Below are 15,133 nucleotides of genomic sequence, written 5' to 3' on the forward strand. Positions count from 1 at the left end.
AAATGGGGAGTGTTTGTGAAATGGTGCCATGATGTTCATATCGACCCGGCTGCTTGCTCCGTGTCGGATGTGCTGCGTTTACTACAGTACAGACTGGATAGTGGATCTCTGCCATCAACACTGAAAGTCTATATGGCCGCTATTGCCTCGTTTTGTTCCCCGCTGGGCGGGCAATCGATCGGTAGGCACGCGCTGGTGGTGAGTTTTCTAAAGGGAGCGAGAAGATTGCATCCCCCACATCCACCTTCAGTCCCGCCCTGGGACCTAGAGGTGGTGTTAAGAGCTCTTTCACAGTCACCATTCGAGCCTTTAGCATCCGTTGATATGAAGGAGCTATCTCTCAAAACTGCACTTCTTTTTGCCCTCGTTTCGGCTAAGCGCATAGGGGATTTACATGCGTTTTCTGTGGACAGTGACTGTATTCGCTTCGGACCCGGCGACTGCAGCGTCACTCTCCGGCCGAGGCCGGGCTACGTGCCTAAATCACTATCTACCCCCTTCAGAGCGCAGACTGTTTTGCTGTCTGCCCTGCCTTCTGAGTCATCGACCTCGCGTGATGCGGACGCTTAGACTTCGGTGTGCCCCGTCAAGGAGTTCCCATAACGGAGAAATATCTCCGTGATGTCTCGTTCCCGCTCTCAGGTAACCGAGGTTACGATAGTAACCGGAGCGTTCTGTTCTGTTTACCCTGGGGGGGTTATCGCTGCTCTCATCCATGCTAGGCTGCATGAAGGCGCAGGGAGTTCTTGCCCAGAACAGAACCATACCGCCAATCCAAACTGTATGCTAATTGTCAATCATCTTTGATGATAGTGGCCCTGACAGAACTGGAGCTTGTACCCATCATGAAGGATGATGTGAATATTCCTCACCTTTTTAACAGTTAAAGCACAAACCCCACCACAGATTCTAAAGATTTAATTGGTCGTGTCAATCACAGTGATCGCCTACACAACACTGAAACAAATCCAGTACAAACCCATGACCTTAGTATAGGGTTACTTTGAGTCAAAGCAACCACATTTCAGAAACTTCCCCAACTCAATTTTTGGTTTTGTTCTTTTTTTTTTTTCAGAAGAAAGACAAACTATTTGATGGACATTGGATATTTACGGAGTAATCCATTATTTTGTATGAGGGGGTCAAAATGACCATTTTCATCAGGAATTTGGATCCAAATTACAGGGTGAAAAATAACTTTAGAAAGATGGCAGATTATTTAATTTCTACACAGTGATTGTTAATTCTATTAGCACAAGTGGTTGACTTTAGCAATACTTGTTGCATTGTGACAGTTCAAGAATGGGGAAAAGCACATTTTCATTCTGAACTCCTGTATCTGAATAAGTATTACATATATCTCAATAACTTTTTCTACATTACAGTATAATAGAAAGCTATTATTTTTAACACTTAATAGACTCAGAAAAACGTGGTAACTTTTAATTTAAGTGTACTTAAAATAATCATAAACTATAAATTGTATATGTATAAACTATAAAATGAATATAAATTAATCTTTACTCAAACTACAAAAGTTAATAAGCGACTAAAGCAGTGGAGTGATTTATCTTTTTCTTTTGTTCTTTGACTTCCATCAATTACAGACTTCATCAGGTTTCACTTCTGGTTTTCTTCCAACTCTTTATGGTCATTTAGGACTTTATAACTTATTTAAGACTGTTTACGAGGTCACTCGCCAAAAGCCGGCATTTTGACCTGATTGTGTGTGTTTTTGTCTGTTAAAGCACTACTGGCGCGCTGTCTGAAGCAGCTTAGCGTAGGCCGACAGCTGAACACGCAGCCTTTCAAACTATACTCCATTTGATTTTAATTTTCATCCGGTGTCTGCTCTATTTCTCGCCAGAAGTTATGACCGATAACACTGTCTTTATACTTGTTTAAACTAGAGTTGCGGATATATCTTAACCCCCTTACATGAGCGCTTGGTCATCGCTGCTGTCTATTGATGTTGCGGTCTCAGGTAGATTGTTGTTGAGTGTTTTCCTTTTCTTTTTCAGCTGTAAAACAACGCCCGGGCCAGTGTTGCCACCTTGTGGGCAAACTAAATAATGCAAAAACAATTTGAGGCATGTGTATTTTGGATGAAATCCGAGAGCTTTCTGACCCTCCGTAGACAGCAATGAAACAGAAAAGTTCCCAGACCCAGAAACGTAGTAAGGACATTGGTAAAATAGTCCATGTGACATCAGTGGTTCAACCGTAATTTTACGAAGCTACAAGAATACTTTTTGTGCCCAAATAAAACAGAGATAACAACTTTATTGAACAATTCGTCTCCTCCTCGTCCCTTCCTCCACCATTATCGAGAGTACCACGACACATGCACATTGCATGACTCTGCTCTTAAACAAGGCACAGCGCATGCATTGTGGTACTCTTGATAATGGTGGAGGACTGTCTTACGGGGTTTAGGCCATAAGGTGAAGCCTTTTTTCGTTTAATCCCGTTCCCGTACATGGGGCACTAAATTCTTTTCATTCCAATAAAAAGATCTATTGGTTTTGAACGATAAAAAAGTTCTCCATGTGTAATCCTGCAGTTAATTTTTTTTATTAGTTTAAAGTCGGCAATAGTTCTTTCCTCGTGTAATCGTATTTTGATCGTAAGTGATGAGGCTTCGCGTCACGTGCTTCCCGCTAGACCAATAAGGTGGCCGCTTTTCGGAACGACATGTCAACATGAGTCCAAGATGTCTGTGCCCTTGTCGTCACTACCGAGTCGTGAAGAAGAGGAACTCTCTTCAAAACTATGTAAAATTCATTATAAACACGCTATAAGCATCTCACGTCCATAAACAAAGAAAAAACTAAGGATTTTTCATGCACATGGTGGATACATTCAGAAACGGTGTCAACCAGTGGCTTGGCTTGCAGGATAAGAATCAGAAAATAGGAGAAACATACAAACATTATCTCTGCTTTGTGCATACATTTGAAGAAAACAGACAAGTACATTACTGTGGCAGGCAAACACAAGAAGGACCATCTTTCACAGGCAGAAACGTTATCAGCATACGTAAAACAAAGTACACACACGTTTGAACTGTTATGCTATAGAGACTCTGAAATCTGAATCTGAAAACCATGCCTCAGAAGAACAGTGAGTTACTATATTGCATTAACAAATAATAATTATTAATTCCCTCACATTATTGCACATTTCAAAAGTAAAGCATTGACCATCTCTATAGTCTGTATGTTGTCGGTTTGTCTGTAAACACAGTCTTGACTGCACAACTCTTGGCACAGTAATTCAATATGATAAAATGTGTAGCGGTTCATGAAGGTAAAAGCAGGGGGTGAACTACGGGGGAGCTAGGGGGAGCTCGGCTCCCCTTAATCAGACATGGGCTCCCCTGAAAACGTGATTTGTGACATTTTGGGGGGTCTCAAAAAATATTGACAATGTGTTATTTTTTATGTGCAATTTCAGTTTTGTGTAATGTGATCATCGTGGACTATTATGTGTCAAAATGAAAAAATATCATTCATTCATGCATGACGGCGATTTAAACCTAATTCACGTCAATAAAGATAACTATACATGCTATTCTTATCATGAGCATCAAGGTGTGGGGGCGCTGCGGTGCAAATTCCACTCATGTTTAGTACATGATAACTCAAAGATTCGTAGAAAAAATATAAACGCTGGACTCTGTGGTTGATTCTGTGTTAAGGTAAGGCATGTTATTCGCGATTATGTGTTGTGGCTGGGTTGTTATAGGTCTGCGTGACTCTCGATGTCTTAGGCCTAACTGAACGGAGGAATTATGGTATTCTTCTGTAGCCTGACGACGAGTAACTTTAACAGTTGTTCATGTGATCTCAAAGACAGCCTGATGCTTTGTTTATAGAATATTATTTGTGGGTGGCTGTTTGTTGTTTCACCTATCAATTCGTGTCGATAAAGTATAATAGGGTAAATCCTGTATAGTGATTTATCCTATATAGTGCTTGCATAAAGCAAGTAGTGCATACACTAGCTGTTATATATCTTTGTAAGTCATTGTAAGCCCGCACGCAAGCGCACGAACCGCCCCCGTTATAAAAAAAAATTAAAAAGTGGGCTCCCCCAAAGTCCACGGTATAGTTCGAACACTGGGTAAAAGGAAATAGAAATAATTCATAACCAAAGTGTTTTCCTTCTGAAGAAGAAAAAAAGCTTCTTAAATCGCTTGGTCAATTGCTTTTGATTTGCTACTATTTATACTATATTAAAATAAAAGCCATTGTGAAATAATTATGGCACATAACGTCTTTTCTGTTTTTAATGTGTTTTCTTTTCAGAAATTAGGCAACCTACTGGACATCAGTAATATAATTATTTACCTTATTCTAAATAAGCCTGTGTTTACATTAGTTGCTTTTAGAATATTCCTTTCATGTTCCTGTTTTACATGTTATAGTACATAGACAAAGTACATTTGAACTTTGCATTGAAAAAGTAGTGCCCATGTGTGGGAACGAAAATCACGTTCTAGCCACTTTTCCAGTTCATCTTATGGCCTAGTTGGAACGACATGAGGGTGATTAATTAATTACAGAATTTTTGGGTGAACTAGCCCTTTAATAGTATTTTTAAACATGTACTTTAATCTACAGGGTAAAAGACTAAAAACACACAATTATCACATAAAGTGATGATCCTGTAGTTTGTCTCGGTTTGCTGACACACAATGAAATGTGCTTAATGTGCCAATTTACAGAAGATCTCAGACATCATCATAATGAATGTAATTAGATTTAATGATGACAGCCCGTTTTTGCTCTTATCTCAGTGTTATTTACATTTTAAAAATAGCTTATTGTTCGTTTCTGAAAAATAGACACAAATAGAGACGGTCCCTAAATTGGAACGGATAGCATCAATAAGAAGCTGAATTCAGCCTCGTTATCAGTCTGTGGTATCAGATGTTTGATGTGCCAAATCTTAGTTCTGTCATTCATTTGTTACTGCTGCACCGGTGTTATGATCATTTAAACGCATTTCTGTATCATGTATCTTCCATATACTGATCCATATTCACAGCTACCAAAACAGTCAAAATGAAGAATCGAGAATGAACACCAACCTGTTCGTTCCTCAGTATCTTCATGTTTTATTCTGGATGGTTCTGGATCCCTCATGTCTTAAATCTCCTCTTTAACAAACTCAAGATTTAATAGTATGTGTCAGATTTCAGCTCTGAGTCCTGCGCTTCTCTTCTGCTCGTCGTGTTCTTCTTCTTCTTCTTCTTCTTCTTCTTCTTTGGGTTTTAACAGCAGCTTGCATCCTTAACGCTACATCGTCCTCCAAGCACAACACTGCATCTATTGTGCCCCTTCCTCTCCTAAACCCACTTTGATATTCCGTTATCAAACCCTTTTTTTCCAAAAAATACATTAATCTCTCATTTACCATTCTTTCCATCAATTTGCAAATATGCGATGTTAATGCAATAGGTCTATAGTTTGATGGCTTATTAGCATCTTTTCATGGCTTCCTTATTGGGATAACTAATTGCTTCTTTCCAACTCTCAGGAATTTTCCCTTCTTCCCATATTTTATTAAATAAAATTAGCAAATTTTCCTTACTTTCTGTACTTAAATGTTTTAACATGATATAGCTTACTTCATCTTTTCCAGGTGCCGTTTTTCTAGTTTTAACTAGTGCTCTTTCCATTTCTCCCATTCTAAAAGGGACATTTAGATCATCCTCAAAGACGTCCTTCTTTTTTAAAGCTTCCATATTCATAGATTTAGTGCTCTCTCTACCTTTCCTTCCTTCCACTGACAAATTATTTGAGCCGTGTATACTAACAAATGCATCTACCAACATCTCTGCTTTTTCTTTGTTAGTTACTGCATCTTTAACTCCATCACTTAACACAGGATAACTCCACTCCCTTGCATCCCCGCTCATCTTTTTAATCATCCCCCAAACTTCTCCTATCTGAGTAGTACTTCCAATTAAACTACAAAAATCCCTCCAATATATCCGCTTTGCTTGCCTAATTGTTCTTCGTACAACTGCCTGCGCATGTTTATACTGTATCATATGCTGGAAATAATGAGTTCTTTTCAATAACTTGAAAGTTTTATTTCTGTTTTTTACTGCTGTTTTACAATTATCATTCCACCATGGTACTGATTTCCTTTTTTTTATACCTTTACTTTTAGGTATAGTTTCTATCGCTGCTGATAATATTCCTTGCTTTATTTCATTATTTAATAACTCTATATCTGTATTATTATCAATTTGACTTAAATATTTATCACTTTCTGCTTGAAACTTTTCCCAATCAGCTTTCTCAAACACCCAATTTCCTCCTCTTCCATCTACTTTTTCCACTACAGAGAAATTGACTTTACATATAACCGGATAATGATCACTCCCTATAGTCCCATCTTTATATACTCTCCAATTACAAACTGATGCCAAATTATTTGATACTAAAGTAAGATCAAGTACTGATTCCTTTCCTGTCCTAATATCAATCCGAGTCTTATTTCCATCATTTAGACACACTAATTCTCTTTCTTCCAATAACTCTTCTATTACTAAACCATTATTATCTGTTTTTCCACATCCCCACAATGTGCTGTGTGCATTAAAATCCCCACACCATACAATACTGTTCTCATCCTGTCCCCCTATTTCTATAAATTTGTTCAACTCAAGCTTTTTACATGGATTATAGTAATTTATGATCGATCATTTTGATTTTTCTCCCCAAATCTCTATTCCCACATATTCTTGCTCACTTCCCCTGCCTATAATTCTATAAGGAATTCCCTGTTTAACAAATGTAACACACCCTCCACCCTCTTTCATATCCCTACTAATTGCTATATACCCACTTAAAACAAAATCCAAATTAGGCTTTAGCCAAGTTTCTTGGACACATACTACTTCTGGTTTTTCTTCTCTACTGACTATAAATTGCTTAAAATCTTGCCCATTTGCAATTAGACTTCTCGCATTCCATTGAAGGATTAACATAATTAATATTATCAACCCACCCATGTTGGATCTTGACTTGACTGCACATTAAGCTCATCTCTTACTTCTTCCCACTTTAATCCTACTAAATCCAAATGATGTACTGCCGCTTTAACTATGATTTGAATCCTTTCCGTTTTAGATCTGATCTCAGATGTTGCATTTATTACCCCCGCTATAAAGGTAACCAATTTCTTCTTTTCTTCCCAAATCTTCCTCCATTCTCTATGTTCACATCCATTTTTTCCTTTACCATATTCAGCATCCTTAGCTTGCTTTTCCCCCTCACTTCTCCTGACGGCATCACCATAAGACATTTTTTCCTTCACTTTAATTTGTTGTACTTTCACCTCACGCTTCATTACTTCACATCCCCAGAAGGCAACACTATGATTGCCTCCACAATTGCAGCACTTTGGTTTAACACCCTCTTCACATTTTACATAATCATGGTCTCCTCCACATCTAGCACATCTTCTTTGTTTCTTACATCCCCTTGCCACATGACCAAATTCCTGGCAGTTGTAACATCTCATAGGCTTAGTTATGAATTCTCTTATGTTATATTTAATATAACCAAAGTATACCTCTTTAGGGAGGTCCTTACAGTCAAAATCAATCAGAACAGATTATGTTTCCTTTTTTTCAATTCCTCTTGTCATTCTTTTAGCAGATTTAACTGATCCATTTCGCCTCCTCAAATTCTCTACTAGCTCCTTCATACCCACCATAAGAGGAACTCCTGCCATTATTCCTTTACAATTGTCTGTTTTCTCCCCTCCAACTCTCACCACTTTTGCTACTTTAACTTTTCCCACATTGCTCATTCTCTTTGCCTTCTCTATCTGTTTTTCAGAACTACATCCAACAAGCAAGTTTCCATCTCCCAGTACTCTTGCATATTTTACTTCTCCTATTTGTGCTTTAATGATGTTAGTAAGTTTTAATGGGTCAGTTTTCTTTACTCCCCCTTCTCCCTCAAACTGTACTACCACATTGAATAATTCTGGCCTCAAATCATTTACCTCAACTTCTTTTCCTTCACTCTCCGTTCCACCCCAAAAAAATTCTTTCTTTTACGTCTAGCCAATTTCTTGGTTCTAGATCCCCTCAACACATCCTCCCATTCACTTCCCCCTTCCTGATCTCTACATTCCATGCTGTTGTTTTCATCTCCTGATTCCCTTTCTGTCATGCTGAAAAGTTTGATATTATTTAGTCGATGGGAAGTAGAGGAGGAGCACCGCTACCGGACCTATACAGGCCGTGCTCGTCGTGTTTTTGCTCTTTTGTATATTTATGGAAACTCGAAAACACTTTAGTGTATTGCTGACACCTGCTGTGTAAATTCCTGGTAACACACATACATGCAGGGGTTTCATGGTTCAACAGGATTTTCCATACACATAATGATTTTACACATTATTTTCACTTAATCTATACGCTGAATAATCTCTCCTGACAACTAGACTATCATCAAATTAGCTGCTAAATAGTTTTCTGTTTTCTCCTCATTCATTATGATGATGTCTGAGATCTTCTGTAAATTGGCACATTAAGCACATTTCATTGTGTGTCAGCAGACTGAGACAAACTACAGGATCATCACAAACAAAACCTATTACTGAATTTAGAACTTGCATTATTATTCAGAGCCTATGCAACTTTTATTGCATATATATAATAATGTTCCTTTATTAAATAAATATATTTTTGAACATTTTTTCCAATTTAATTTGAGTGTTTCTTTGTCAATGTCTTAACGAGCAGGCAATCAATCAAAGAATAAAAACAAACATCAAAGTAAGATTAAAGTGACTAAATACTTTTGCTGTTATCCAACAAAACAGAAAAAACACAAATCTTATGGCATGGATAATCTCATTTACTTTATATGAATCTCACATCTGTAGAAAACATTTGCTCACTGTGACACAGAACGATGCTTTTTCATAAGTCAGTTGTTGACTGAGTGAAACTCTCTCCACACTGAGTACAGTGATACGGCTTCTCTCCAGTGTGAACTCGCTCATGCTTTTTCAGGTTTCCAGACTCAGAGAAACTCTTGTCACAATATGAGCACTTGTAAGGTTTCTCTCCAGTGTGAATCATTTGGTGCTGTTTCAGATGAGGAGCTGTAGTAAAGCTCTTCCCACACTCACAACACACATGATCTCTCACTTCATCATGTGTTTTCTGGTGACGTTTATTATCATGTAGCCTTGAAAAACTCTTTCCACAGTAAGAACACACATGAGGCTTCTCATCTGAATGAACTTTAAGGTGTTTATTTAGATGTGATGATGAAATAAAATCTTTTCCACACTGATCACAGTTAAATGGCTTTTCTCCAGAGTGAATGAGCAGATGATAACTGAGACCAGATGCATCAGCTAAACTCTTTCCACACTGTGAGCATGTGTACAGTACGTTTCTCTCCTGTATGGATTGTCATGAAAGAAATAAAGGGGGGGGGGGGGGGGGGGGGTCCAAAAGTGCCCCCCCCCCTCCCATTTTTTGAACTGTCACCACTGGCATTCAATGCAACAAGGCTAAACACAACCTATTTTACTAATTGACCTACAAATCTCTGCAAAAATAAAATAATGATGCTGCAATCTTTCTAAAGTAATTTTTTACCCTGTAATTTGGCCCCAAAAAATGTTGACCCTGTTCTACCGATTTGATTGAGTACTCAGTAAATAGTCATCCATCACATTTAATATTTTGTCTTTCTTCATTTATGTATTTCTCTCACCAGAAGGAGCTATGAACTGAACCCATTAAAGGGGTCATATGATGCAATTTCAGTTTTTCCTTTCTCTTTGGAGTGTTACAAGCTCTTGGTGCATAAAGAAGATCTGTAAAGTTGCAAAGACTAAAGTCTCAAATCCAAAGAGATATTCTTTATAAACGTTAAGAGTCTGCCACACCTACCTAAAACGGCTCGTTCTAACACGCCCCCACATGTCTACATCACTATGTGGGAAGATTTGCATAACGCCGCCCAAATGTGCACGCAAAGAAAGAAGGTGTAACTTTTATTCTCGCTGTAGTATTGTTGCCTCCGCCGCCATGTTGTGAAGTCGCTGTTTCTCGTTGTGAAAGCGAAACTACTTTGTTTGGCCTTCCATTTCTATTTGGAAATACATCAACTTTACGCTATGGATCGCCGGATCGGCTTTCACCGTGGACGAAGCAGAGTCCAGCAAGTCGCTGTTTCTCGTTGTGAAAGCGAAACTACTTTGTTTGGCCTTCCATTTCTATTTGGAAATACATCAACTTTACGCTATGGATCGCCGGATCGGCTTTCACTGTGGACGAAGCAGAGTCCAGCCCGGGGTCGTCACATGTGGTTGCCGCAAGCCCTCCGGACACCCCTTCGTCAAATCCGCTGGCGGCGCCGTTCTCGAGCCCGCCTGCCTGCCTCTGCTCACTCAAGCCGGCCGCCGCTCACTCAAGGTCGCGGTGTGTAACGCTTTTTCGTTGTGAAAGCGAAACTTCTTTGTTTGGTCTTCCAAAAGAGGACACGACTAGAAATCAGTGGTTAAGTTGTATTTACAACACTGTTCCAGAACACTTCAACCCAAATATTCAGATGTGTCCAGCGCATTTTATGGAGGACTGTTTCCTGATCCTGGGAGAGTAGACTACAATGCCGGCTGTTCTGACTCACAGACTGTAAGTAAGTTTTTTATATTTAAAGGATTTGCCACTGATGATTCAAACGCGAGTTTTTTGAGCAGTGTAGAGCTTGTTGTTTGTCATTTCTCCGATCACAAATGCAGACATGGTTTTATGTTACGCTCCAGCCGGACAGGGCATCACAATATGGTAAGGGGCATAACATTTCCGTCACACGCTTGAGGTATTCGGCCAATCACAACGCACTGGATAGCTGACCAATCACAGCACACCTCGCTTTTCAGAACGATGAGCTTTGTAAAAATCAACGCGTTTCAGAAAGGTGGGGCATAGAGGAGAAACAATAATGTACAGTATGTGAAAAATAATGAGTTTTCTTTACCTTAAACCGCATAAACACATTTCATTACACCAAATACACAAAATAATGTTATTTTTAGCAGCATCATATGACCCCTTTAAGTCTACAGTTCTGTTGACAGGTGACTGAGTGATTGAGTTAGATGGCGCTTACAGAAAAGCAGAAATCAAGTTTAGAAACATTTTGAGTCTCCCCCTCCCTTGCCTCACAGTGCTTTGGTACAAATGCTTGCTTTACTCTTTTACATCACCTACACACACACACACATACACAAGTCCGGTGAGAGAGAACAAAGTCAATAGTTGTGGAACTCCAGTAAGTAAGGCTGTCAAGGCTATTTTATTCACTTAAACATCGGATGAAGTGATTATTTTCTCTTTAATACAGATGATACCAATGTATTTTCCAACGAGTCCGTTATGTTAGCAATAATAACGCTAACTGCTTCACGGAAAGGTTGCTAGGTTTTCACAACAAAACCCACCCAATTGCTAGCCCAAAACTAGCCCAAACTAATCACGTTTCAAGGGGGTCCCCCGGTAAAAATCGCATTCCGGGGGCTAAAATACACGTTATTAGGGTCGCTTCAACCCGCGGACATGAAAAACAACCCACAGCAACAGTGATAAAGTAGCCCAATTCCACTGGAAAACCGTAGTAATGTCTACAACGGACACGAGCGCTGTCACGGCACGACCACAACAGCTTGACGTTGTCTAATTTGGCACAGTCTCCCTGCTGCACTAATAGTAGTAAGGCTTTCCTTTGTGTATACATATCCTTACAAGTACAATTTTAGCTGTATTATTTGTGTCCCCTTCAAAAATTGCTCTTGAGAAAATGTATGTTTATTGTCCCCTCCAACTGTTAGACGAAATTTACGCTCCTGGCTGTCACTAATTATTATCGCTGACAGCATCAGATTTGAATGCGTCTGGGCCACACTCACGCTGAAGCTGCTCTCTCAGGGCAGGCTGCTCCCACTGCGAAGCACTTTGAGAGGAACAGGAGAGGGTCAGTTCTCGCCAAGGCCGGAACTCCCTCAAAGAATGCTCATGCTCGCTCTCCATCCCTCTGTTAAACAAGGAGCGTTGGAAGCTCTATTCAACCTGGGCTACTCCCCCGTCACAGACCATTCTTGAAATTCGCATTCGAGGGAGTGGCCTATCAATACACAGTCCTGCTCGGACTGTCCCTGTACCCTCGCACTTTTACGAAGTCTGTCTTTTAAGAGACTGTCCCTCTGAGACAGATGGGAATCGTAATTTTGAATTACCATGATGACTGTTTGGTGCTAGTCGGATCAGAATGGGAATTTATTGCTCACAGGTCATTGTTGCTCAACCACCTGAAGCATTGAAATGGGAATCAATTCAGCCAAGAGTTTTCTGACTCCCAGATAGCGATAGTTATAGACAAATGCGAGCTTGGATTAGGCCAGAATGTTCCCAGAACATCTAACGAGTGGGGGCCCCTCCGGTATTGGCTCAGAGCTCGCATTTCGTCCCATGCCTGGGCTGGTGTAGGGTAACCCACGCTGCATCAAAGCTGTGGCCCCCCTGGACAACTTCTCACCTGTTTCTGTCAGGCGTTCAATTGGGAATGACCTCCAGGAGGAAGCTCGGACTAGGGTGCTCTGTATAAGGGCAACCCGGCGTTTGACTCCTGGTCGATCCACGAGCAATGCCTACATATCAACTGCCTCAAAATGTTGGCAGTCTGTTTGGCCCTGAAAACCTTCCTGCCAGCCTTAAAGGGGCACCACATCCTGGTCTGTTCAGACAACACGATAGTGGCAGCTTAATCAATCATCAAGCCTTTGTAATTGTAATTGTATGCAGAAATGCTGTAATTACTTTGACAATATAAATGTACAAATATTTGCCAAGCAAATAAATTGGATGAATTGATAGACATTGCTCATTTTGACAACTTTTATAAACCTATTAAAGGTAGGGTAGGTGATTTCGGAAAGGCTAGTGACAGCAAGCTAGCTTTGAAGGCAAGATCCCCACCCTCCCTGAATAATCACTCTGCAAATCCATGCCAACTTCAAAACATACGAACGTGCTCTCAGGCAGATTAGAGATTAACCAGTGATACGATGAGAGATGATGTTGGTGGAGGGTTGAATGCAATGCTGTCAGATTACCTCATGTCTCATTTACCGCTGAGAAAACATTACCGAATAAAGCGCATAATATTACAGTAATAATGCCTTTCATTCTCGCTGGAACACACTGATGACGTATCATGTCTGTGCAAACAGGGTGCATAGAGGTATGCAAATACATATTTTGACAGGCAGGCAGGCAGGGCAGCCTATCATAATGTTCGGACCGAACATTTTATGGTCCTACGCCTTCCACAGAAGATATAAATACATATAAATACATTTAGACCACTTAACTTAGTGATTGCTATCGGGATGTGAAGAGACTTTCAATCAGCGCAACAAAAAATGTTTTTAAACCAAATCACCTACCCTTCCTTTAATACAAACAGGGTTCTGAAACACAACAAACAAAATAAAACCACTTTATTCACCCCACGTAGTCTACTACTTTTTTTTACACATTCTCATTACCTCACAAAAAAAAAAACATATATGAAGATACTTCATGTCCACATTTAATTAAATGATGATGACCTAACGACACAGATTAGGGGAGAGTAGGGCACAAATTAACACGGGGTTAATTGTAACACAAGTGGTTTAAATATTTCCACACATGATAGCATAGTCTATATTATTCTAAACATGAGCAGCATAAAACAACTTGGCCTCAATCTGTTTGCTTAAAGGATCCATTTTTGAAAATAGGCTCATTTTCCAACTAGGTTCATTTTCCTAGAGTTAAACAGTTGAGTTTTACCCTTTTCGAATCCATTCAGCCGATCTCCAGGTCTGGCGGTAGCACTTTTAGCTGTAGCTTAGCATAGATCATTGAATCTGATTAGACCGTTAGCATCTCGCTCAAAAATGACCAGAGAGGTTCTATATTTTTCCTATTTAAAACTTGACTCTTCTGTAGTTACATTGTGTACTAAGAAAATTAAAAATTGCTATTTTCTAGGCCGATATGGCTAGGAACTATACTCTCATTCCGGCGTAATAATCAAGGAACTTTGCTGCCATGGGTGCAGCAGGTGCAATGATATTACGCAGCGCCTGAAAATATGCGAACTTCCGTCAACATAACCAAAGTGACCACCTGCTTGCACAGGGAGCGTGCTGGGGACTATTTTCAGGCGCTGCGTAATATCATTGCACCTGCTGCAGTATTGAATCTGTTGAAAACATTTGTTCACTCTGACACAGAACAATGCTTTTTAATATGAGTCTCTAGATTTCCTGCTGCACCCATGGTAGGTTCTAGGGGAGTTGGAAAATGAGCCTATTTTCAAAAATAGTGGAGTGTTCCTTTAAACAGAAACGGCTCTCTCACTGAAATGAACCCATTAAAAATCACTATTAAAACACAGTCGAGCACAAATTACCTGATATTAGCACACCCTTTTGTGCAGAATCAATGAAGGAATGAGACAGGAGCCTGCTATGTGTCTATTTATAGTAAGTATTATGCTACCCCGTAGATTTATGGGAAGTGTAGTTCCAATCTTGCACACCACCCTGTCACACAAATGTATGGAAAACTCGAAAACGCTTTAGTGTATTGCTGCCACCTGCTGGAAATTCATGGTAACACACATACATGTTGGTTTTTCTTGTTTTAGAATTTTCCATAGACATAATGATTTTATACTGTGCATATTTAACATTATTTGTACTTAATTTACACTGTATAATATCTCCAAAATGAGACTTAGTGTCGAGAGTCTGACAGGCTATCATCATGTTCAACTGAGCTGCTAAAACCCTTTTTTTCACCTCATTCACTATGATATCTGAGATCTTGTAAATTGGCACATTAACACATCACAAAAAAAAATCACACATAACCAGAGATGTCAGTGAAATGGACATTTTATTTGCAACATTATACAGACCCCGTGCAACTTTGATGTCGCAGAGAAATTTACAATTACATATCTTAAATGTTTTATGTAACAAGAAAGGTCAAAAATTCATTAAGGGAATTGATTCATATACTGACAAA

Source organism: Sinocyclocheilus grahami, unplaced genomic scaffold, assembly GCF_001515645.1.
Source record: "Sinocyclocheilus grahami isolate Dianchi unplaced genomic scaffold, SAMN03320097.WGS_v1.1 scaffold746.1, whole genome shotgun sequence".
Classification (NCBI taxonomy): domain Eukaryota; kingdom Metazoa; phylum Chordata; class Actinopteri; order Cypriniformes; family Cyprinidae; genus Sinocyclocheilus; species Sinocyclocheilus grahami.